The sequence below is a fragment of the Larus michahellis genome, chromosome 20, assembly GCF_964199755.1.
Source record: "Larus michahellis chromosome 20, bLarMic1.1, whole genome shotgun sequence".
NCBI lineage: Eukaryota > Metazoa > Chordata > Aves > Charadriiformes > Laridae > Larus > Larus michahellis.
Genome location: NC_133915.1, coordinates 7,301,410 through 7,328,602, shown reverse-complemented (window position 1 = coordinate 7,328,602; position 27,193 = coordinate 7,301,410).

Sequence of the window (27,193 nt, the reverse complement as noted above, 5' to 3'; positions counted from 1 at the left end):
CCCCTGAGACCTTTCCCAACAGAGGCCTTCAGTGCTCCACGTGATGATTAATGAGCACTTGGGGTTGGAGCTTAGTAATTGTGACAATTCTTTTATATAAATCACTGGTCAGCTAACAAATATCAAGAAATAGTATAAGGAAAGGAGAGAAGAAAGAAAACCATGCACGTGTCTGTAACCCCAACTCAATCTACCAACTAGCCAGGGAAGTGACCCCAAAGGGTTTGATTTCTTCCAGAGCCCCCGAAAAGGCCAGTAGCTCTTGCCGCGGTGGTGGGGGGTGTCTTGGCAGCACATGCTGCCACAGCTGGGCCAGCAGCACTCAGGGCACTGCAAGAAATTCCTGCAGGGATGTCAAGCCCGTATGAAAAGTACCCTGCTGTCGTGGGGGCTGAATCTTGCTTCAAGGCACAGAAGGGCAGAAAGGGAGCAGGGCGCTGCCCTGGGGCAGGGAGAGCTGCAGTGCCCGGACCTCGGCAGTCGGGTCAGGCTGGGATTTGCTGCCCACCGGTAACAGACAAAGCGTAACCCATTTCTCCTCCGCCAGCACCCAGAGAGCACGGGAGAGCCCTGCACCACTTGGTTCACGTTCTCATAAAGACGACAGGGATAGGTCAGAGCAACTGAAACCACCTTTGGCTTCAGTCGCGCAGGCCACTGAACATCCATTAGCTAGTAAGGATTTTTGGCCCTCAGTGACCTGGCCTGGATTTAAATCAGTGACCTGGCAATCAAAGGCTGCACACCCCATTAGCCACCTAGACTGTGTCCTGAAGGGATGCTTTGTGCAGCTTTGGCGAGCTCTCACAATCCGTACGTCCTTCCACACATCTCCAGGAATATTACTGCGATACAAAGTATGACTGACTAGAGAGATGAAGATATTAAGCATGTGTCTTTGTCAGTTATGGCCATTATCATTAGCAGACTAGCTACTATTCCCTATATATTCCTTTTAGAACCGTTTACAGCTGAAACATTTTTAATGGCTCGATGAATATGAATGCAACATTTATAACCATTTACACATATGAGACTTTGGGGCACATCCATCTTTCATTGCAGGCACATAACCTCCCATTACCACACTGTCACACTGAAGAGCGAGTGGGGAGAAGAGGACCCCACTTTGTAGTGAAAGATGAGGGCATTATTTCTGCCTGTTTTGTGAAACACATGTTCAGAAATCTCCCTTATTGTCACCACAGACTTCTCTCCCCAGTCACGCGCTTATTTAGACTCTTTATACTTTCATTAACAATGGAAAAATGCAGGCCGTTACATCTGTTAGCAGACATAATTTTAGACAAATACAACTTCTTATCAAATAAGCCTGCAATAAATGTTTCATGAACAGAACCCTTCAATAGAACTCCCAACACTAATTTAATGAGAAGTATCAAATGAATTTTTTTTTTTATTCTGATATCTCCCCTGAGACAAATGATACTTTGCAGGCCTATTTTTAACAAATGAATTATTGACTTAAACTGGCACAATTAATCACAATATAATGGGATCAGGGGATGTTAGAGGCTCATTCAGCACGGCAGATGATGAGTACTGACTCTTCCAAGAAATGAGGCTCTTTAATCACTCCCAGATTAACAGCTACATGCTTTCAAATTTCAATCACAGGGAACTGGCAGTGTGGAATGAAAAGGGCCCACTCCAGCAAGAAGGGAGAAAGCAGGAGGATTTCTTATTCCACAAGAGCCCCTGTGCTCATTGTCTCAGAAACAGGCACCCAGCTTCCCTTGGGAAACGACAGGCTCTAAATCACGCTGCATATCCAGTTCTTCCTTCCAGTCTTTATCAGGTAAGAATCTGGTTTCAAGAGGACAGAGCATGCTCGCAACACATCAACACCTGCCCATAAGGGAAAATCTTCAGGACTTAAAAGAAAAAGGCTCTTAACTAATCCTCTTCTTATCAGGGTAACTGTTCTTCAGAGTTTTTGCATATTCCTGCAAAAGGTGCTTCTACACCGCATGCCATGTATATGAAAGGTGCTGGTTTGGAGTTATTTTTTCTTATTTTCTTTGGTCAGCTCCGAAGGCTTATAAAGACATTTCTAGGAATTGCAAGGCTTCCCCCCACCCCCCCCCAACTCCAGAACTGGGTTCTTTATGCCCCCAGTCCTGCATGCACGAGCACCCAAACTCTGCAGGCAGTGGGGCCACAAGCACATCTGGCACTCTCTCCTTGCACTTCCTACAGTTCATAAAGTAAAGATCTCTCCCTCCTATTCCATGGAGGCCTTGGGTTCTGAGCTAGCAAAGCACTTAGGACACTACCTTCAGCATAGATTATATCAGCTCCGGTAATGCTGAGGAGTCTCCTACTCTGCAGATCAGTTACCGACCCTTGGGGGAAAGAGAGGGGCCAGGCAATCCTATCTGAGCACCTGCAGAAGGGGCTCGTGTGTTCTGAGCACCAGCACCCTGCAAAAGGGATTGCAAAAGCTCCATTGTGGGCCCCCAGTGTAAAACGCATGGCTGATTTATCACCTTGGCTAGACTCTGAACTCTTGCAGTCGCCCAGATACAGATCACAGCGAGAGCATTCCTCACACCGGGGACTTGATGCAATTGTCTTGCCATGATTGGGACTGGAAATTCTTTCAGCTCCCCAGACAACATCTGACCCAATTAAAGAGTAATGCAGAAGCTTTTGTGACAAACGATAACAAAATGATAAGTATACAGATTAACTTTTAAAGCCAGAAACAGCAAAGGAAACGAAACAAAATTAACATCAAGGCAAACTGAACGCATGCTGAAACTACAGGGAAAGGCAAATACTATGTCTGCTTTACTTTGCTGGTCTTGAGTTTAGGGTTCTGTCTTTTCTCAGCAACAGTTAGCGACATCTCAGCCACCTCTAGCTGAGCTTTCTCCTTCAGCCTGTGCTGCTTGAGGTGCCTGTGATATCCTGGAATCTCGCAGGGAAAAATTGTCAATTTGACAGGAGACTTGGCAAGTAAATAACCGGTAAATAGATTCCCAGCAGCTGAGCTTCAAAACAAAAATGCATTGTTGTAATTTGCACTTATAAACTATCTTAAAAATTAGCTCCTTTCTAACCTGAGGAAAGGAAGCAATTTCCAGGGTGGATCACGTGCATCATCTGCCTTTATATCCTGCCTTTGAGAGTGACCCGCATCAAATGCCCCAGCAGAAGAGAAGAATTCAAGAAGCTTCATAGCAGGATGCTCAAGAAACAAAGGGAACTCCGAACACAGCCCCGCAGCCCACATGGCTGTCTCCTCCTGAGCGCTTCCTTATAAACAGACGCAAACCCTGAAACACATGTTTTAGCATTCTTCCAATACGTGTTTGATTACTGTTTACTATTATATCTCTACATATTAACATTATTTAGATAAATATACAATCTCCCTTTGATTCCTGTGCAGAAAAATAAACAAACTTCCTGGCTAAGGGTTGAAGAAGGAAATAATTGGCTCCCTCCAAAATCATTGCCCAGAGGTGAATTTCATTGACACTGAAGCCAACGTTAATATTTGCACTAAGGGCTATCAGAAAGAAAGTCTCATTTTTTTCAGGATGAGATTCTGTGTTGGAGCCGATCACGGGACAAAATAATGAAGATGGTTCTCCCCCTGTGCAGGGAACCTTTGCTCCCTCTGTACCAAGAGGTATTTGCCAAGAGCGTTACGATATTGCACGGTTACTTCCCAAGAAAGTCGCCTGGTAATCTTTGCCTGCTTGATGTACAATACGAGGCTTTCAAATGAACCCAAACAGGACCTGGTAATACTAACAGCACAATGCATTTAAAGTTGTCAATATGGTAAAAGTGAACCCTTTTCTCTTCCCTCAACTTTGCATTTTACCTGAGTGTGTAGCAGTCTCCACTAGGATTTCACTGCAGGAGAAGCATCCAGATTATTTTCCTGATCTACAGCCACTTCCAAATATTTTGACAGGGAGAGGTGACAGTTTTCTGTCCCCTTCAGTCCTGATTCCTGTTGAAGCTGTCAGAGAGTTCCTCAAAATGGGTTCGCTGTATTCACCACGTGGCTTTAACAGCTGCACGTCCTCAAGCAGGAAGGAAACTGCAGCTCCCATTATCCCTAAATTCACCCAGAAAGGGGGAACAGCTATTTGCAATGGAAAAGCAGTGGGAAAGAGACTGGGAAAGATGGCAGATGTACCGGGCTGTGCCAGACTTTTTCAACACGTCTCATTGTCTGCAAGGCAGAGTGCAGAGATGGGAAACGGCAAGTGAAACCCGTTGGTGCTTAAACACGCCTGAGCCTCCTCAGAACCAGGGCTGCGCTCAGAAATGGGGGCCAGCTCCCGGGTCTCTAGTGGAGGTCTGGTAGCCAAAAACCATTCCCTTCTTTATTTTAATTTATAGGCCTGTCAGAGAGTTAGAATTGATTGGGAAGAGGTCTTGTTTTACCTATGGTGGGAGGAAATCAAGTGATGTTAGCAGCAACGCTGGGCACATTATCATCTGCTGGTTCCATTTAACAACTTCTCACAACATATGCAGTTTACATTACGGTATCCTGCACATGTAGTCTTTGGCTGAAAATATCCTCCAGAGCTCTGAATTTATGGTCATGCAAATACTCAGAGAGGCAAGAAACAGGCATGCCAAAGAATGAAAAAGGAAAGCCTTCTTTGTTTCAGCTTCTAGGTCGCGTTAACTCTAACCCTGCCGTGCTGCAACGCAACAAGGGATGCTGGTGTTTCAGCCGCACACCCGCATCTTTGCTGTGGCAATTCCTCAAATACCACCATCTAACACAGACGCACTTGGCTTCCATGGGCAGCTGGAGCTGGGCCTCTGAGAAGAGATCTGCTCCCAGCCAAGCTGTCTTTTCCCTCTCCGCAAGCCTGGCACAGCCACAGGCCTCGCTCTGCCCTTATTCCTACCGGTTCTGCATCCCAGGGGAGTCTCCTGAGTCCCAGCACAGACCCTCAAGGCAACGCTTAACCACTGGGGTCAAAACTCCACAAGCACAAAATAAGGAGTTTGTTCCTTACTGTTGCTATCCTTTCTGCTATTTTTTTTCCCTGACATAAAAGCTCAGTGTGACACAAGAGGAGGATTGAACAGACCCTTTGTCCATCCTTCCAGCATCACTATCTCCACTCTCCAGCACGGATCCAGTAAACTGCTCTGGTGGTGTGCGATGCCCATCAGAGACACCAGGCTCCATCCCAAGATCCCTACGTACATGGTGGGGGTCCTGAGCTTATTAGCCTTTCTTGCCCAGTTGATTAGCTTGGGCACAATTATGCTGATTCTGGAGCTGTGGCCTCAATAGTACTTTGGTATCTTTGCACGAGGCTGGCCAGTGGCTGTAATTTTTGTCATAGTGGGTTTGCAGGTTTAATGAAAGAAAAGAAAAACAAAAAGACGTTGTTCAAAGACCTCCATCTCACATTAGGGCACAACCAATATATATACAAGCAATGCAGCAATCTGTCACCTGTCAGCTGTCGGCAAAAGCTTTGTGGGAAATTAATTTTCAAGTGCAATTTCAGTAGCCCATTGATCTAACGCCGTGGAACAGTGGGAAGGGATCAAACGGGAAGCAGCCCTGTATGTTTCCCGCTTCTCACAGCAAAGATGCAGCCCACTACAAAATAAAAACGTATCTAAGAAATTTTACGTTCTATGGAACTTTTTCCTGTGCTAGGCTGGATTGTCAGTTCATGTAAAGGAATAGGGTTTCATGGGTGCAGGAGTAATCTCACTTTATACCCAAAGGTAACATGACCCTCCGTTCTGCAGGGTGGACGCTTGGAACAGGAGGGTTACAGCACCAGAAAGGCACCAGGATTAAGTTACTAGGATTACCATCAAAATGGCAGCATGTGTCACCAACAGCCATAGCCAGAGAGCGTTGCTCTTCGCGAGTCCAGCAAACCCATCCACCGCCGGTGGTGGCAGCGAAGCCTGAGCACGGCTGTGCTCCCCGCGGTCCTACGGAGTAACACCAGTAAATACGGCTATTTCCAGCCCTGACCTCTGACTAACCCACATCATAAATTAGACCGTCCCTTTCGGCCACACATATGTTAACTACAGTGCAGTTTGGTCACAACTACTGCAGAGTTCTATTTTTTGATAGATTTAATTACTCCTAATTTATATCAGGCAGAGCTGCACTTCCTGTGTGAAGTACTTAGCACGGGCACTTTAGTGTCATGCTTAATACACATTTTTAGAGCTCTGGTCATTAACTACACAATAGATCTGAGCCCAGGATTTACTATACGGTGCTCCAAGGCCTCATGTGGCTTTTGGAGGCTGTTGCAGCAGCCTAATCAGTGCTGCCTCACACACAACATAGGCTCTGTGTACAGGACAGACACCCCATTGCTCAATTTTGACGTCACCAGGAAGAGCAGCGCACCTCTAGGTGTGACACGGGCTTTATTTTTAAAGAGAGATTCTCAGCTTCAGAGACCCGCAAGCTTTCAGCCAATATAAATCAGCGTGCTCAGAAATGAAAGCAAGTTTATGCTTCTTGGGAATGTTTATTATTGCGACAGTTCAGAAATGAAGTCTCGTATTTGTGAGAAAAATACGGTTGAAGTTGTTCCTACATGAATAAAAGTGACCCACATTCCTACTTTCCTCTTAATTTTTTATTAAGCTGATTCATTCACTGCATGATATCACTACGTGTTCATATCTTTAACAAAAACATTAATAAAATATTCACTTCTATTTGTTTACCAAAAATGCCTTTTATGGAGATGAAATATTTGTAAAATCTACTCATTTATGTGTTTTACTAAGCAATATATTAAAAAAACAAAACATAATTTGTGTTGGTGAAAGTTAAAGAATTTTGACAGCAGCAGCAACTTGTTCTGCGAAAACTGTTTTTGAGGGGAAAAAAGCAACTCAAATTCCACAGTTTGGTTGTGTGTTTTTTTTTTTTTAAAAAACCCAACCTGCTTCTGTGTTTGCTCATTGCTGAACACTTTGTGTCCTCGATGCCATCTGAGGCATCTGAACACTGTAGAAACATAAATATAAATGAACATGCTAAATGGAGATTGCCAAGTTGTCTAGCCCATCATCCTAAAACGGCCATTTAGGACAAATTCCTTGAAGCTCATGAATGCAATTCTTTTCCTTTCAAAGGTCTTGTCTACAGGGTACACTGAGGAAAGTTGAGACAAATGAAGCCAAAGCGTGACATTAATGTGCACGCATCAAAGCTCTGGGGTTCAATGAAACTACAGCCACATTATCCTGAAGCGGAGCAGCCACACGGGGGTTTCTCAGCTCTGAACTTCTGTTTCTATCTCACACAACTAGTTGCTCCTCACGACTCCCCACACAGACAGGACCTAAGCATGCTCGTGAGCTTACGGGTTGCGTGAGTTGTTTCTATACAACCAAGCTGTTTTTGTCCCACTTCAGCTCACCAGGAGCTGCCCCGGGCAGCCGAGACACCCAGGATGGTGCCTCAGGATGGGCCTGTGGGATGCAACTGCCCCGTTCCTGCTGCTGCGGCAGGACCTGGGTCGGTTCCTCTGTTCCAGAGCAGCTCCAGGGACACAGCCACCACAGATGGTGCTGCAGGTGAGACTCGAGGGAGGTACAACAGCTCCTTTCCTGGGCTTTCTACAAAGCACAGCTGTTCCATCATGCTCTTTTCTGATAGTAGTAAGTAGGACAGGGAAAGTTTTGCTACAGAAACTGCAATTACTCATGGTGTGTGTTATTCATCTTTTGATTATTTATGAGAACATAATAACAGAACAACTGAGCAAGCAAAGCCCCCCTTCCTCTACTCCTTCTCCTCCAAACAAACCAACGTAAGCAAGCAGGCTGTGTTTATGAGTTGGCTTTTACAAACATACAACCGCTACCTAAAAACCTGGGGAGAAAAAATCCCACCTTTTCTGATTGACAGGTGCCACAGTGATCAATAAGGGCAAAGAAAACAATTTGAAATCACTGTTCGAGTTGCTGTTACACAATTTTGGCAAACAAAGGGAAGTCTCCACTGGCAGTCATGAGTGACATGGCATTGTCTCCCGTTAATCAATACCAGCCGCACGTACCCTGCTCCTCCCAGGACCCAGCTGTCCCTCCAGGAGAACCTGCCTGCGGCTGGAGGGGGACGCAGCTGAGGAGAGATCAGTGAAGGATCGGGCATGGGGGACTGGAATTCATCTGCAAGCAGGTGTTAAGTGAATTCCTCCAAAAGGACAAGATTCATTCTTTTGCTGGCTTTGGGATGAATTAGCATGAATTCATAATCCATAAATCCTGGTGGCAGCAGAACAGCATCCCTCCTGTTGTTATTTATTTTGAGATTTTCACTGGGGCAATAGCTTTACGTTTGACATTTATATAGGTCACAGTGAGCTAATAGCCATCTGCCATCTGGGGACTTTTATAATGAACATTGCAGAAGACTATGAAACAATCTCTGGCATTTCCGATTTGAACATAAGCTGAAATAGGGTTGATCTTTACAATATGCTCTGCTGTCTCTCTTCAGGTTTGCATTAGTCATTTGCCTGGCCTTGCTACACACACACACACGCTTGCACATATGGGAAGTGGTGGGCTTCAGCATTTAATACTACCAGTTAATCACCACATGCATGAAAAAAACCCAATACCTTGCACAGCTATAAAAAGACATCCCTCACCTGAAAATTCTTAACACATTTCAGAAATATCAATGACTCCCCAGCCCTCCTTCCCTGCAGCACTGGCACAGGAGACTCAGCTACAGTGCTGGCTTAGCTATGGTACGTAGATGTGAAACCGCTCCTGCAAGGTCACATAGTTCTTTAGCATAACCCCATTGCCTTGGTCATCCAAAACACATACCAGGCTGAACCGTCAAACTTGAGAACATGCAGAGGTGGAGAGCCCCCAGGAAAACCACCACAGGAGCTGAGGTACAGCAGATAACGCCACTCCATCTCCCCCTTAGGTCAAAGCAGCTGCCCCTACCAACCCCGACTATTTATCAGTTACCCAAAGCATTCAGCCAAGTGCACCCATGATTGAAATCAGCTGAGCCCCCTCTGCAGGGGAAGGCTGGGGCAGGTGGGTCACGTCCTCACCTCAACAAGCAGCAGAGACCTGCAGTGAAAAATCCCTGCGAGGGATTTTTAGTGCCACGAAATATCCACAGTGTCCCCTCTTGATCATCTACGCCTATACTGAAGGCGCTGTTGATGCAGCAGCCTCTGGGCTGGCCCACTGCCGGCAGCAGGGAGCTGGTTGTACCCCACTGACCACAGCACGTCCATGGCGTGACCTGAGCTCCCTGCAGGACAGGAGTCACCCTGCACACGGGAACACATCTCCTTCCTAGCACCTGGGTGCACTGTGCTACTATCATCAGCTCTTGCAGATGGGGAATTGATAGAGGAAAAGAGTATATGACTTGCTAAATTGTAGAAGTCACCTACAAGAGCTGTGAGTGAACCCAGGTGTCCCGAATTTCAGGTCAGCACTTTAACTGTGAGGCCGCCCCTTCTCCCAGTACCTACATGCTGTTTATTTTATGATACAAGTGTGTGAAAGGACCGAATGTGCTCAGACAGATGAGAATATCCCATCTCAATTAGTCACTCTCCAAAAAGCCTCCTAGGGGGCCAGGCCTCCTTAATGCTGCATGTTCCTCCTGAGTTCCCCAAGCCTCAGCAGGCCTCAGGGTAATAAATTACATTTGTCTCTGCCTTAGCAGCAGCAGCCTGGCCGAATCCTCCTTTCCATGACTCAACTCATGATGAAATGCCTATTTCCTGGTGCTGAGATCTGTGAAAATTGGTCTTTTCAGCCTCCCTCCTGAGGGACGTGCCTCAGCGAAGCGGCTGGGGGCATCTTTGATCAGATGTGCTTTTCCCCCTTCCCTTTGCCCCCTGATACAGACGCCTGGTCCTGGGGTGTCACTTATTTGTATTATGTCTTTCAAGGACGACACACAGAGTGCGTTTGAAATCCAATCCCCTCTCGTGGGGCTGTGAGGACGGGAAGTTAGGGAGATGCCTGAACACTGACCAGGTTTTGACCTGGTCCTACACGGACTCAGGTTACACAAAACGCTGTGCTGGCTCTGATAAGCATAAATCTTTTGGGCTGCAACTTTTGCGAAGTTCAGCAGGTGACAGCTTAAATAACTTAATGCTCAGCTGCTGCCTACTAATGCTGACATGCAGGGGGGCACGACAGGCTGGAGGGTGGCCTGGGAAGTCCACCTTCCCCACTGCCACCACCACCGTTCCCAGTTGTCTGTTCCTGACAGCGAGCTCTGGCTCTCTGTGCCGGTACGGCGGGCAGCCTTGGTGTGACCCAGCAGCCTGTTGTGGGCTGTGAGACTCCAGCCCATCACACAGGCTGCAGCATGACCCCCCGAAGCCCTGCAGCCCCTCCTGGCTCCAGCAGCGGCTCGGTCCCCGCCGGCCTCTCATCGCCCCCAGCCTGATGGATTTACTTGCGCTGCTGCTGCTGCAAACAGGCATGGCTTTGCCTGTGTCACCGACTCCCCGGCACAGACACCACTGCAGGCTCTGGTCCACGAGAGCAGCTTCATTACAATGGAAGCATGAAAAGATAAACGCTATAACAGCCTTATCTCTACTTCTTCCACCACATGCGCGCTCCCTTCCCCACAACACAGGATGTGCGACACTACACAGTCACGGCTGTACTGTTAAACACAGCTCATTCTTCTCGGCACCACTGGCAGTACATAACACAGCTCAGCCTGAGGAGCGCTTCTGGTATTGTTATTAATGTCCATGTCATAACTGCTTCCATAGGATTTCCATTACAGGCAGGGATCACAGTGTGCAGAAGGTGCCAGGAGCTCGGCCCAGGCCTGTTTTCCCCCAGCGGGATGTAAGACCCAGCTCTCCCTTTGAAGAATTACAAAGCGCAGGAGAGAGAGAGCAAAGTTTCACATTGTTTCAGTTAAAGGGGGATCCCCAAAGGGTACAGAAGAGAAATGAAAGCAAAGGGGTCATTCCTATTGCTGGGAATACATTTTTGCACCAATGACATGAGGTAAATTTACTTTTGCTTTGCTGCTTAGTGTTTTCCTGCATTCCTGTCCTGCTTCGTACCGAACTGCAGCACCAAAGGCAGCCCTTCATGCAGACCTGCCCTGTCCCATCTCTGCGCTCTGCCCCAGCACTGACTCCTGCAACCCGGCGTCAATCACAGCCGGTTTAATGTGCTAACTTTCTAAAGCCACACTGGTGCTTACTTAACAATATGCTGCTTTGATCAGTGTAATACAAGCAAAACTAACACAAATGAGCCCCTTCCCTCCCTCCCCTCTCCTGCGGCAAGCCTCGCCAGGCCTCAGGCTTGTAAAACCAAAGCAATTGCAATCTTAATTTTATTTCCTTTATTTTCAGGCTGTTAGCTGCTGGTTCTGATTAGGGACATTCTGAGCAGGAATAAAGCTATTTTAAATAAAAAACACGTTGAGCTTTAGGAGGAAAAAAGCACAACCTTATCAATTTAGAAGAAATGTCTTTTCAGCCGTTGTTGTGGCCAAGGCTTCCCCAGGCATCTTGGGAAGCAACCTTTCTTGTTAGTCACATTGCTTTTATGGTTTAGAGATCAGAAGATCATTTGTGGGTAGAGCGAATGGATTCAAGAGGACAAGGGCTCCAAGCATTTTCAGGAAATGTAGTTCCGGGAGCACATTCAGAGATAACTTCTTCTTACCTGCCTCTGAGCCTCACAACACCAAAGAGATTTCTCTCGGACTTCACTTGGGTAAATATGAAGTCTCCAGCTTGATTTCAATAGAGTGCCACTGAGGATGTACTTCATACCCTGGTGAAGCCGAAGTTGCTGCACTGGGACAGCTCTACAGCCACCTAATTCACGGAGGCTGATACAGTCACGCTAATCTGTGCTGCTGAACAAACAGGCTGGTGTTTGCAGTAGAGCTGCTCTGCGCTGCTGCTGCTGCTGTAAATGAAATCAAAGATGGCCCAGTGGCTGGATTTACACCAGTGTAACTAAAAACATCATCATGCCTTCGGAGCATGGGTCTGACACACCTGATCCCACCAGCACAGCTCCCTGACCAGTGTAAACAGGCTTCCCTAGAACAGCGTCACTTTTAAACAAGCTGCCCAGATGCTATGCATAGGAAATAGGTGCGACATACACGTGGCTCTGTGCTACTGCACAGGATTTTATGGTAGGGTCAGGGGAATACTCCGGACCCACCATTTAATCCTACTCAATTTGGGCATGAAATCCGCCAAGCCCAGCATCCTGACTGCACTTTGCCCTTCAAAGCAGCTCCTGCCTACTCTGGTGACTCTGGGTAGCAGAACCTTATCTTTATTTTCATCTGTCTGTCATTCTTGATTTTTACCTCTTTGGATATGTGCGCTCTCCTCCTACCCCTGCAGATCCTATCACCTCAAGGTCCTCCACTACTCAGTGCCAAAATCGTGTCAGAGCTGAGCTTCTGCTCCTCAGGAAGGAGTTACTGGGACCTTTCACGGGTCAGGGTTCAGATTAAGTTAGAGGCAGGGAGATAAAAGCCGGAGCAGACTCTCGTGGAAGAGTTCATGGGCGCCTGCCGTACTGCAATACAAGTGGCTTGACTTAAAGTGTGCTGAAGCCAGCAGAAAGTGTTTTGAATGCACCAAAATGCCTTACGTGGTTTTATTTTTATTCATTATTTTTACCCTGGTTGAGGATAGAGAATGACATGGCTGTGTTAGGACTAAGACTAAATGCCCGATGATGAGACTTTATATATACCTTCAGGTGTGCTTTTTAAGACCGAAAAGACTGATCAGAATAAGAAGTTCTAGAAACAGATTTAGGGTGAAGAGTACACTTACCCCAGTACAGGAATTGATCCCTTTTAAGTGACTAGCTCTGTCCCGGTAATAGCTATTATTATATTATTATTCAAGTGGGAAGAAACTTTTCCACAGATGCGGGCTCCACTGTGCTAAGAGCTCAACGTGGAAGACAAGGCTGTTATCCCAAAGGGCTGGCAATCCACATGCCGTTCTGAAACTCGCTGCTAGCTGTGGCCTTAAAAAACTGCCTCTGGCACAACCAGTTTCAAAGTCTTTTTCTCATTTGGAATTTTGCAGTATAACATGATTTCATTCAGCAGATGCTAGACAGATAACGTGACATCTTCAAGAAAGGGGTGTTTCCCAAGTGCTTAGGAGTTTGCTGCATGACTCTGATGTCAATACAAAAACTTTGGCAGACATCAGAGGACTTTGAATCAAACCCTTTCCTTTTCTTTCCCTAAGCCATGCTTCTGTTGTAATTAATATTTTCACTGGTCGTTCTGTGACAGGTACAGGTGGCCTGGCAAAACCTTCAGGGAAGCTTTGTGGGACGGAAACACACCATCGCACGGCCCTGAGTGTTGGTCCTGCTGGACCGGGACCTCATTACTCCAAGTGCTGAACAAGCGCTGGGAAACCAGATTGCCCCAGTTTGCTGAACAGAAAGTGCAACAGACCAGTGCAGTTGCATGCACTTCAAAATGCTAATTTATTTTCCCAATATGTGATTTTTATGATATCAGCGTTTTGTAGCCGAAAAGCTCTGGGTTTCTTTCCAGTATAGGGAAGGTCAGCATTCTCTGAAGTGCATGTGGGCTCCTCTTGTTGGCACGCCAAGCCAGGGCCCCAGCTAGCCAAAGGCAGGTGCTTTCAGCAAAGACCTGGCCCCTTTCCAGTGCTTCCAGGTGGCCAACCCCAAAAGTGAAGGCATCTCGAGACAAATCACTTTGAAATTCTTTCACCAGGACTGGCAAATCCCCTCTAAATCCGCCTTTGCGTTAGTCGTGGTGTAGATGTGGGGAATTTGCAGAACCAGTCGACGCACTCCGCTTTGAGAGGGGCCCCGGGCCCCACGTTGCCACGAGGGCTATTGTACCTCTCCTGGCAGTTGCTGCATTACTATGACAGCTGCAGCCCCCGATGAGTGAATAACCTAATCGAGCCATTAAAAGAAACAGAAGCCCTCTGCCCTGTTTGATTTCTCTCTATAATGATGTAAAGTGCACTTTAATGGAGTCAAAGTGGTCCTGGGCCATTCTTGTTAAGGCCATTTGATGCAGTGCTATTGAGTCCCACTGCTAGCGTTCATTACCTCCCTTCAGCTCTCTCCCCTGCTGCATTGTACTTCAGACTTCCCGGCACAGTTTCTCTGCTGCTACAGCCCCTTGCCTGCATTTTGTCTACATAAATTAGACCTTGTGCAGCATATTGGCCTGTCAGGGGACTAGGAAGAAACTGTATATTGTTTCTGGCATTCCCGGGCCCTTCTGCCCCTGACATCTGCTGTGTTTGTGACAGGGAATACATTCCTGACTCATTATCCGGGCAAGCGGAATCCCTCCCTGACAGCACCATTAATCAGAATCAAGCAGTCCGGCAAATAAAAAAAAAAAGGGAGAGAGAAGAAGAAAAAGAAAGCAAGCAAAGAAAAGAGACAGTTCCTAACTTTCACTTTTGTGTCATTCCAGTGTCTGGACAAGTAGCAATCTATCTTTCTGAGCGACAGCTCTGATGGATGGCATTATTTATGCTTTTGTGTATTAAAAGACAGTTCTGGCACTGGCTTGTCACTCTACCAGAGATTTGAAAAAAGTTGAAATTTAATTTGAAGGAAAAGAGGGCAAAGATCATAGGATTCTGGCTAGGGAGTGTTGCCTGGGAGGGACAGAGATTACAGTGGGAGGGAGCAACTGGGAGAGGTGTAGAAATGATGCATAAATAAGGAGTTGCCCTCACAGGTATAGAGGTTTCTATTTTTCACTGGCTATCGATATTAGTATCTTCCTGGGCTGGAGAGATCTGTTTGTTGACACAAATAGGTTTGATGTTCCTTGGAGGGATGCATCATTTTAGGGCGAGACAGGCATATGCTTAATTTTCTGTACATAATTTGTGTGTGTTTGTGTATACAAACATTATTATATATGCACATATATATGTGACTAAATGGGTGTATATAACAGGGTGTTTTTACAGGCACAGGTGTATTTACACAAATTAATTTTAAATATAGGCTTTTTGTTCTAGCATACACATCTTCAAGATACAAAACACATATCTAAATATCTACACACACATGAAGACAGTCACATGGATACATCCCAAGATGAACAATACATCCATATTTTTAACTTCTTTTTAAAAAATGTTTACTTACTACACCATTTGTAAGCAAATTTAAGTACAAACAAAGGACAATATTCTTTAAAGTATCTTAATTTGTTTAAAGTTTGGGGGAAAAATTGCATTTAACTTCATCTGGAAAGTGAAGTTTGACTGTTAGTCTAGTTTTATGTCTTTATATTTATCCACACACAGGCTAGCTGACTGGTAGGAGATTTAGATGCCCACACTTCTATTGGTACCATCTCCTGCCTGTAGAAAAGGCTGGTAATTGCGTGTGAAGTGCCAGGCTGAGGAGCCGTCTCATACTGACCCCTTTATAAAGTCAGAATTGCAAGGAGTGTAAATCCGAATCTTTGTTTAACTGTCCTGATTTATCTGCTGGCAACTGAACCCATAGGTATTTATAGAGCATATACCACACCGTCTATAAATACTGCAACAGGCTCAAAGTATGTTTGTGTGGGGTATTCTACACAGTGGTACAAGAGGAAACAAGCAGGCCACATTCACTTCAAGAGCAAACAGGCACATCTTTCTGCAAATTGTTGATTATGTGTATTTATGCCGGCAGTGAATTTGGCTCTACACATATTTAAGTTTCTGCAGCCCTGATGATAGGAGTGAACAGTGAAGACTTACCTGATCTGAAGACCGTACTTAAATTACTAAAGGACACTATATGATTAAGGCATCCCAAATTTAGGTGTCAACATAAATTAAAAGCAGGAATCTTACCTGGAAAAACTGAACTTATTCATAAATTTTGGATCACAGATAGATGCACATCTCTTTTTTTATCTCCTTCTGACGTATCCTGGGACTGAATGGAGGGAACTGTTGTGCTGGCCCCAGTGAGGGATGGAGATTCGCAGAGGTGCTCGTGCGATTCACACACAGGCATCTGCATGGGTATAAAATTGAAGAGAGCGATTTGGTCAGAAGTGGAGCAAGGCTACCAGCCTCTGCCTGCAAAAACGTTCCCCTGCTGTCAGTGCCTGTTGAGCAGGCTGCGGCTGCCCGAGTAACGCCACACACAGGTTTCTAACTGCACAGTGGGTTGGGTTTATGGGTGAGATACACGGAAACGATGGCACATAGTTCCCTATAGCAGAACAACACAACATGCTTCACTCTGTGGTGTTTCCAACACTGAATGATGCATGGTTTTGACCTGAGAAAACACGAAATAACAAGAAACATAGTTCCTATTATTTATAACTTTTGCTTTCAGATGACCCATCTCTTGGCTATTTTGACAAACATCTGCTTTGGAACCCATTAGCCAAGACACAGCATTTGCTTCTAATTAATACAAATTGTTTCATTCCCAAGTCTCAGCAGGTTTCACTTCCCCTCTCCCAGACTATTGGCGGCAGCAGCAGTCACCCTACCACACCTAGCAAATCTTGACAGCAGCCACTCTCGAGACCGTAGATCCAGGGCAGAATCCCAAGCACTTCAAAAACCGCCGGAGTTCTTGGCTAAGTGCAGGAGTGGGGTTGACTTGCAGGCCCAGCTGGATTGTTACTATCATCCTCTTGGACTCTTCTATCCTTCCTGAGGATACTGTATCTCCTCTTCCCATCCACGGGGATTTTTCAGCTCGGCCTAATTACAAGACTCAGAAGTAACACGGTATTTCCAATGTATTGACCGAGCACCACGGATGGACAGACAGGGAACTGCTGTTGCTCGTGAGCCTCTGCAGACCCACCAGCCCGGGATCACGCCGCTGGGGTTCTGCTTGAGACGGAGGTCACACCACGGGCCAGGACTGTGCACGGACTGAATCTGAAAAACTTCCCTAAAGGGATGACATCACAGAGTCCCAGGCAATGAGCTGTCCCTTCAGGGTGTGAAGTTGTGGAATAAACCTATTCTTTCAAGATCCAGAGCTTAAATTTCAAAGTGAGATGTGTGTGTAATTCCCTCAGGCTCTTTTGAAACCCCAGCCGGTGTTTGAGAAGGAACTGGTCATTTTTCTACTCCCAGTCTCAGTACGGTAGAGACTGTGGATTGGCTTTTTTAAAATGTTGATACCATTAAATTGAAATTGGCTGGGATGTAGGGCAGGCTGCAGTTAGTGGAGAAATATGTGGAGGGGTTTCTTTTTACTGGCTTGCAGAGGCATAAGTTGGGCTGGTCAGTAACTGCTCCAGAAGGAAACACAATAATAATCACTCATAATAGCCAGGCACAGAAGAAAAGGAGAGTCTATCTTATTTGTCAGTCCTACGGTATCTATCTTCTTGGAATTGTACTGTGAAATAAAGACATCCAAGGTTGTACCTCAGCTGGGGTAAACGGTGTAAATTTTCATAGCTCCAGCGAAGACAATTTATACCCGCTAAAGATCTGCCCCTTGATCTCCAAAGCCAAAGGAACATAAGCTCTTGCGTTTTAAGCGTGGTAGTTGGAATGCTTAATTCTATTCTGTCGTCTGTCAGAACAGCAGGCAGAGGGAAGGAATGTATTGGTGTCATATGGAAACCACGGTTTGATGACGGACAAAATTAAATCCTTGCATTTGGACATAAACCATGGTAACACAAAATATGCAGCAAGTCAGGCTTGGTTTTCAATACTGAAAACACAAGGCCCCACTTGGCAGGCTGAGGAGGGGATATTAGTCAGATTTAGACATGGTTTTCTTTGTTTTATTGAAGGATAAATAATTATGTGCTGAGATATTCCAGACTCATGTTAACACAGTTGTGTGTGAACCACAGCAGAGGATGCTGTGAGGATAGGAAGGACTGAAGGTCATTTAACCTACAAAGTATCTGGGAATCCTGGAAAAGTTTTGGGGTTTACTTCTGGAAAACAACCCCAGTTTCCTCAAAATCTATCTGACATGCTAATCTCCATAAATTAAACCTTCCAAGCATTTGCTTTCTTGACATTCTTAGGTTAACATATTGATTCAGTATATACCATGTCTCCCTGTGGCATCTGCTCAGCGTTCCTGCTACTGCTCCAGCTGGGGATGTGCCCATCCCGCTCCCGTCCCGCTCCTCCCCGGCCGAGCACAGGCTGGGAACGGTGGCACTGCCACACGCGCACCGTACAGGCAGCTCTTCTTCCCTTTCAATGCTTTTTACTAGTTGAAGGACTGATGGACGTGTAAGAGAAAAATTTAAAAATGGAGGGTGTGCTCCTCTCAGGAAAGTAGCAGTGGCTGGTTCTGGGTCGCACAAACAGATGTTGGGAAGGTTTCATTATCATAGAATCATAGAATCTTCATGGTTGGAAAGGACCTTTGAGATCATCAAGTCCAACCATACACACACAGCATCTCTTATTCCGTTGAAACAAATGTCTGTGCAGAACAACAGATAAAAAACATTTTAACTTGCAACAACGCTTTTCTAAGTGCAAGAATTCTGACACGGATTTATTGAATATACCCAAATCTGCCGAATAGCTCAAAGTGATACTCGGCAAATGAATGTTCTGCCTCGCGCTCTTTGTTTGCTCCACCATCTCCCAAGGGCTGCTGCTACTTTTTCTTTTAAAAGAAACCCCAATGTAAAACTTGCCTGCAGTAGAGGATCAATGGTATGACAACTCTGTCCCACTGCCATGCTCCTATTTTCATTTACGTTGTAATATCCTGAAGGCAGAGACCCTTTTCAGGGTTTGTATTTCTGTTCAGGTTTGTGTTGTGTCTTGCTCAGTGAGACCTGACCTGGCCTCCGCTCGCTACCTGTGCTGCCTAAGCTAATGACCATAATAGTGAGCAGGGCAGTTTAAAACACGTGCCAGGATTATTCCCAGAGATGCTGGGCAGAGTCAAAGTCATTATCTGCCCCGACAGACACAACTTGTCCGACAGCCATCACACGACCTGGGTACCAGAGTGGGAGAGACGGTCTTAGCTGAGACACCAGGAAACAAACCGGCTTCAGGAAGCTGTGGGGCCACCCCTGTGTGGTGGCACAGGCCTTACGCGGGTCCCTCTGAACAGCTCTGTCTTCCCCGACCTGGTTCTGTAGTGTATGAACCGTCCCTCTCTTCCTTTCCCAGGATCCCCACCCTGGTTTCCATTTCCCAAAGCAATTTATGATCTTTTATGTGGTGAAATCTCCGTTTCTCTTGCCTGATAGCACTAATGAAGCGTGCAGAGAACTGACAATATTGACTGGTGTCAGTCATTCATGTTTCTCTTTCCTGGTCGGCTGCCTCTGCTGCCAAAAACACTTTAAAAGAGAAAAGTGGAAGGTGAAAGCCACAACTCACTGATGAAGTTCTGGAACTGTCTTTTTCTAGGAAAAAAGCTGCTCCGGTGCCTGCCCTCCAGAACTGAGCTCTGATTTGCACCACCCCCCGATTGCCGTGGCTGCTGCTTTGCATCCGCACTGTCCTATTGCACTCACAAGTGTAAAATGGAACTTGTAAATCACTGTTTGGAAAAGGCAAGGGACATAAATGTCAGCACAGCAGAATGCGTTTACGTAGAGATGAAACCAAGCTGAGCAGCATAGATACGGCATGGAGCCGGATTTCACATTTCACTGACGCTCTTGGTCCAGAGGTTTGCTCATTAACAAGGCTATGACTCTGTTATTGAAACTCATGGTAAGTGGTTCCTTAGGCAAAGATCCAGCAAAGCACTTAGGCAAATTCATAAATTTATGTCCCATTGACTTCTGTGCAACTATTTATATGCTCAAAGTCATGCATGTCTCAAATGCATTTCCAGATCAGGCCTTGTACTCAACAAATAGTCTTTCTGCAGCATCGTAAACCCCAGGCTTTCAAAATTCATGAGTTCAAGCTCTCATTTCCCTTAAGCTACCTTCCCCTAAGCAGAATGCAAATTCAGAAAATGCTTTTTAAAAAAAAAAAAGTCCTAGTTTTGAACTTCTAATTCTAATAACTCTGTATAGGAGCCTACCTTTACAAAGTAAAAGAAACAAAAAGGAACGAAAGCTGTAGCTGTCATCTAAGTTCATGTTTTTGGGAGATGAGATTTTTAGCAAATATACTCAATACAGTAACCTTGCAATAAAATCCCTAAAGTTAGAAGATTGTTTTTCACATTTGAAAAGACTGAGATCTTCGTAGCGGTCTCAGGCTCGGTATAACCAGGTAGGTGCAACGGGAGCTGTGCTTGCGGGGCAAAAGATTGTGACTCTGTTCTGGTGCCTCCCAGACTGCTCTGCTGCTCACGCGCTGCTTCAGCTCAGCAGGTTACTCCGTAGAGTTGTGCTGCTGCTTGTTTTCCTCTACTTCACATACGTTCTCTAAGTCTCTGTTTAAAGGCCATCTCTAAGTATTTCAATATCTCCATCAATAACAAACAGGGAATGAAATTGCCTTTTAGTAAGGAATCCCAGCTTGGTTTTTGCAGCATGTACTTTTTCTTATCATCCTTTTGGCCAGTAAGCCAAAACTGACTCCCACATCCAATTAAGGCAGATGAATTGAGTAGTTGGGAGCATCTCTGGATTAATCAACCCTTTTTCAGAAGGGCTAATTTCATTTCCTATAGGCTCCAGGCACCCGAGAGTACAAGAATGTCTTGCATTCACCCATGTGTGATTCATGTTTTACTCTTTTCTTTCCCAAATGCAGCACAACATATTCTTTAACCGATGAAATATTTTAAATTGCAAAGTGACATCCTGCAGAAAATGATTTACAGTCCGCTCAAGCTGCTCTTAATATAAGTGGTAATTTCATCAAAGTAAAAGCGATTGTGATTTATTTTTAATTATAATCACAATTTCAATGCAGGAAACTGAGCTGTAACTAGGGTTTGCATTTCCTGCTGAGTTTGTCCTGGCCCCACGCAAGACCTGCTCCCAAGGTGTAAGCTCTGCACGACAGTCGTTTACTCTGGCTGCGTTTTTGGTCAATCCTGCATTAAATATATGCTCCACTCTATGCTTATCACTGTTACAAACAAGCCTTGCTTTGTTTTAGTGCTTTTGCTCTCCCCTCTTGACATCCCATCTACGTACATGTACTCTCCGCCCTCCATACTGTTGCCTCTCTGCTCCTGGCTGAGGGAGGACCCATCGGGGGATGAGCTGACGCTGACAGGGAGTAACCAGCAGCAGACTTTAGAATAATCCAAACTTTTCTCCTGCTTCTTCCCATGTGGCTTTTCAGAGCTTGAATTGCCAGGGGCTGCAAGAAATGAACACGCAATTAAACTCTCAGGGAAACATGCCTTAATTAAAATCTCTGGACAGAAAAATCCTAGGGCATTTGATATTTTGTGGGATTTGGGCTTCTTGCTACTTTCCTCCAAATGAAGACTTTGAGGAACAGATTAACTTCGCTCGCTGGAGAACTTCAGCTGCAGGAAGCTCCAGCCTGTTGCAATTGCTCAGTTTCCCTTTGACGAGCCTCTTCACCCCCTAAGGCCGACAATCCACAGTGCGCTCTCTGCTCTCCAAGGGGTGGCTTTACATTGCATCATCGCATAAATGGAAACCACGGCGTGTCACAAGGTGAAATATGAGCTCACCAGGCCACTGATTCCCTGACTGCACTACTGTAGAAATGGCTCATTTCTGAACTAGGAAGAAAAAATCGCAAAGCTAAAATCCTAGATTTGCCTTTTGCCTATGAAGCTGTAGGGGCGAGGGTGGGTATGCTGCTAGGGGCTGCCAAAAGGTACCAGTCCAGACCCTGCTGTAATATTAATGTTCTGGGTGAAGGCCTGTCTGTTCCCAGGTCACCCCTTACCATCTTCCATGAACACATTTTTCATTTTACTGGCCTGATTGTAAAATATCTGTTGCAAACCTCAGCAAGGAAATTAGGCCCATAAGGTTGAGAGTTACGCACTCAAATGCTGGATTTCATAAAGCAGACAAGGAGATTAAATGCACACTGACGTATGAAATTGAACATACCCATAGGCCATCGAATACGTTCCCCAAATCTGAAAGGATGCACAAGCAAGCCGCCTATTCATCATCTCTGTCTGTTAGCACCCAGCCAATCCACGTTACAGAGTCTATAGAGACAAGGTATTATAAAGATCATGCAGCCCAGGGAAGTACAAAAGTGATTTAAAACGTTCTAATCTCATTAATCTGTTTCTTCTCCCTAAAGATGTTCAAAGCCCAGGCCAGATCCTTAGCTGGCAAGTGAAGTAGAAAAGCACTTAAATAAGACCTTAAATTTAAGCCCATGCTTAAATTCTATTTACCGCAAAGTTCATTTCAAGATAAAGTCATGCTAAAACAATATTTCTAAGCAAAAACCCTCACTTGAGCCAGAGCCTTTGCAATATAAACAGAGCTAATCTGTAGTAGATGAGGCTTTTCTGCTTCACGACTTTTTTCCCACTCTTCTGAGCCTCTTTCATCTAGGAAAGGGAACAGAAATTGTAGCTTTGGTGACTAGTCTTTGCAAACCAATTCTGCTTGGATTTTGCGTATTCAACTAAACTGCTGGGGAAACCACAGTGAACCAGTTTGTTACCATGCTGTAATGCAAACAAAAAAAATTTTCTATAATAATTAATAGAAATCTGGTGCACTTCTTTACAGCCCAGGAAGTCAGACCCATTTTCTTGATCCCTTTTTTCCCCCTGCAGTTACTCAGGAGGTGCGAGTACTGCGCTGGTTTAGGCTGTTGGGAGGATGAACACATTCAGGTTTGCTTACATCTCTGAAAGCCAGGCAGCGTAAATCTGCAGGATGTTACCACATACAAACATTCTTAATGATTTTTTTACTGTTATCTAAGTTATTATCACAGGCTCCTAAGGCTGATAGCCAGTATTTAAATATTTACCACAAGGAGAAGACAGCTGACTGCCAGCTGTCACTCTCCAATGGAATGGGCAGGTTTCCTCACACCTGCATTCTTTTCCCCAACTCCACTGCTAATGATTCTTTCTGTAGTCTGGGGGAAGCCAATAACATCCGTACATGAACTAGGTCACCAGTTAGACACTAATTTTGTGGAAGCTGGACAACCTTTTATTGTGCACTCGGCCACTCCTAACTCAGTCACAGCTTGATCCTACTTAATGTCCCTAAGCCTCACGCATGTGAAGAAACCAGTACAAGCGTTTGTAATGGTAAGTAACACTCAGCCAGGGTTGAACTGGAGGTACTATGCACGTGCCAAACCTTGCAGCATTATTATTATTATTGCTATTGACAGTATAAATGGCAGCACCATAATGGGACAACAGCACCAGGTCTCAGGGAGGCAGAGGGTAAGGAGACATTAATATGTGCAGTCAACTTACATCTTGCACTAGGAAAGTGTGCTGGTATGAGTGGTTCTGACACCTAGAACATAAACCAGATGGCCCCTTTCTTACGCCATATCATGCAAAAAGAGATTTGAATTAATTCATGTAGAAATCATGACAATTCTGTTACTGTTGGAACTCAGCATAGCGGACAGGGTGGCAGTAGATTATGCTGAATTTTTAACTTATAAAATACTAGCGACAGATGTCACTGCCTGTACTCTTTTGTTGCTTCCCTCTTTCTCCATCCCCTGGTGCCCTTGCGTCCCTTCTCCAGAGCAGTAACTCTGGACTACTCTGCTTAAAAAATTATTTAAATAAAATTTTGTGCAGAACTTTCTCATAGTCTGTGTGTAAAGAGAAATCCATCAAATCCCAAAGCGTGTGCCTGAAACATAAAGATGCTGGGGTAAAGGGGATTTCATTTCTCGGTGAACTCCATTTTTGAAATTCCATCCAAAATTAATAAAACCTTACTGGCCATGGGGATCGACGACCTATGCAAGGAACAGTGCCTTCCACAAAGAGTCTGCGCCCTGAGTGGCTGAGAGGGAGTGGGAGACGGGAGTACTGTCACCCGCGCCACGGGGAGGCTGAGGCACAGCAGTGACGGCGCTTTGCCCAGGGTTCCTCGGCCCAGGTCCCCGAGTCCTCTGCCCACAGGACATTCCTGTGCCTCTGCCCATGGGACGTTCCTTGCTCCTGCTCCAGGGACCCGTCCTCTCAGTCGCCTGCCCAGCAAGGTGCCGGGCTTTCCCTGAGGGCAGGACCAAGTTCCTGCCAGGACATTGCTGTCACAGTCCCCCGGGCTCTGAGTGCAGCATCCCAGGGCCGCCTCGGTTGTACTCTGCCATGAGGAGATCCCGGGCTGCTCCCTGCACTTCACACATGCCTCCTCACTTCCATTTTTCAGCGCCTTCTCCACGCAGCATGTCTCCTGCCGACGCACCCCTGTCAGCTCCTCCATTGTGTGGCCAGCAGCGTCTTTCAGCACATGAGCCTCAGCCAATATGGCTTAAACACATCGATCCAGGGCGGAGGGGAGCGGAGGAAAGCCTCCACCACCTGTGTGTGTGTGTGTGTGTGTTTGTGGGGGGGTCCTTTCTGCCATAGAAAAGCACAAGTGGTTTTGTTCCCGCTGGCAGAGGCCGGCTGTGTTGAAGCTCCCTTTCATCAGTGGGTATTAGGCCCAAATCGCTGCCTCTCTGAGTCTGAACACGGCGCTTTCCATCTCCTGTCACCGGGATGACAGATCTGCCAGGCTCCTCCGGGGCCTGGCACCTGGGGCGCGCAGCAAAGCCGGCTTTTCAGCTAAGAGCACACACAGCTTTTTTTCCTTTTTTTTTTTCTTTTTTTTTTTTTTTTTTTTTTCCATTGGGGAACTTTCTCCTCCGCCCTCTCCTCCATTTCCCCCCCCCCGAACCTGAATGAACACTTCTTTCAGTAATGGGTTTTTTCCACCTGGTTGACTTGATGAAAGGTTTATGAGTTGACATTATGTGTGAGAAGAACAAAGCAAGCGCGGGGATGTGTGCGTGCGTGGGGGCGGGGAGCGGGCTCGACAGAGCTGCTGAAAACTTTATTACAAACTAAGAGATGTTGGGAGCAATAAATCAGTTGGATGCTCTCTACAAACCAGCAGAAAACTGCTACTGCAGAACAGAATGAGAGAGTACACACGGCCGTGCTGGGCACCAGCGGGCTCCAGTGAGTTGCATGGGGCTGCCAGGGGGAGGAAGCGCACAGAGAGGGGGGCGAGGATGTAGGAAGCAGCTGTCCGTGCACCCATCTCTCACAGATCCCCCTTCCCTGTGCCAGACACAGCCCTCCCAAGGCCCTACCTCCACATCACGGCTCCACAGGCAATGGCTCCATAGGCAATGGCTCCAAAGGGGGCTGCCAGGCATGAGACAACGCTGCGCACCCCGCTCAGGGGAAACTCCAGGGGCTTTAGGAAACAAGCCGCCGTTTGGAGAGATGCCCTGTACCTACTCTCCCGCTCTCAGGAGTCTGTGCCTGATCCACCCTGGCAGTTTTGCTGTTTGCTCAATTCTGCCTCTCCAAAGGTGAAAGTCAGCAGCTCCTATTTACCAAGATACAGATGAACAACAACAGCTTGCTGTGAGTGTTTAAAAAATACCATACCTAAAACAAACAAACAAAGGAATTTCAGCTGTTGTTTGTTAGGAAACCAGAGTTAACAGGCTTACAGTTATGAAAAGTGCCTTTAGAAACACAAGTTAAATGATTTTTACTTTGCATTTCAGAGAAGGGCGGAAAGGACCTAAGCTGCTACCAGCTGAGCCTGCCAAACAACCAGGAGGTGTATTGTCACATCAGCTAAAGGCAAGGTGGGGTAGGTGAGACACGGCACGGCACCCACTAACCCGGCACACTGCTCTCCAACCACAGCGGGTCCTGCAGCTCCTTGGCACGGACATGCACAGCGCACCGCGGGTCGCAGACAGGGACAGGACAGCACCTCCCTTACAACGTGAGAACCACACAGCACCCTCCCCTTTTTATGTTATATTGGAATTACCTTCATTCATCCAGTTTTTTTAAAGCATTAGCCTGAGTTCTGCTATAATTTAGACCTGTGTTAATTAGCACTGTCTCTATTGAGGCGAGTGGTTTCTTAGGAGGAGCAGGTAACAGCTTTCCCTGACTAAGCCGAGTCAATTGCTCAGCGTATCGCCGCGATGCGAGAAGCAGCACAGGTCCCAGCGCAGGGACGCCTCTGACCCATGCAACTACTGCGGGTCACACAACCCAACTGCACGCTCCCATCGCTATTTCTCCTTAGCAATCCCATGCTGTACACAAAGGCAAACACGTTTCTATTTTAAACTCTAATCCAAGGCTACTGCATGCCTTTTGGAGTGCGGATGTCCTGGAAATGTCACTGCAGAGCAGTGTGCTCAAGAGATTAGAGCCGTTCCATTTTGCAAATGACAGAGTACAGTCACAGATGTTACTCTAGCCATGGGGTCAGACACAGTTGCTCAGGCTTAACTTGTTGAATTGCATTAATAAAAAGGAGAAGGGGCAAATGCTGAAAGATCCTGAGCAGCTGTAACTTTGCTCAGGTTAATATTTCTAAGGCTTTTATCCCAGATAAACAAATTTCCTTTCCCTGATAACAACCAGTAGCCATTACAAGCTTTAGAGAGATGACTTTAACGACTTAATTCTCAGGCAAAAAGTACGCTTAATATTTCCAGTCTTGTCACGTACGGACCAGCTGAAGAGTTCAGAGCCTTTCTGCAAAGAACTCTGCAACAAAAGTGACGGCCACGAGGCTCAGGGAAGAATCAAGCAACTAAAGCAGCTCAAGTATTGAACAGCACTGGCATCTGCTGAGCCACCGAAACGCTTCTGAGTAGAGCTGGGTTAAGGGAACTGGTCAAGACCAGAGACACGGCAATGCCGAACTGGTCAGGGACATGTGAGAGCTTAAGCAGGGCTGCCCAGGGGCGGGTACAGGCGGAGGATGGCCGGGAAGGCAGTGACACGCAGAGTGGAACTGACTCAGGTCAATGTGCAACAGCAGCGCTGGCTCTTCAGGTCAAGAACTGGAAGAGAGGAGCAGCTGGAGTCCGGGCTGCGGGACACACTGCCTCCAAACGGGGACACGGTGCAGGCTGGGACTGAAGTTCACGGGTAAAGAGTAACGCGACACAACCTGCTCGAGTCCGAGGGGCCTGGCTCTCCCATCAGTAGCCATTTACACTTGGGCACTCCACGCAGCGAGCACAAATCGCAGACAAGAAGGAAATCAGGCTGTGTTAACAATATTTCC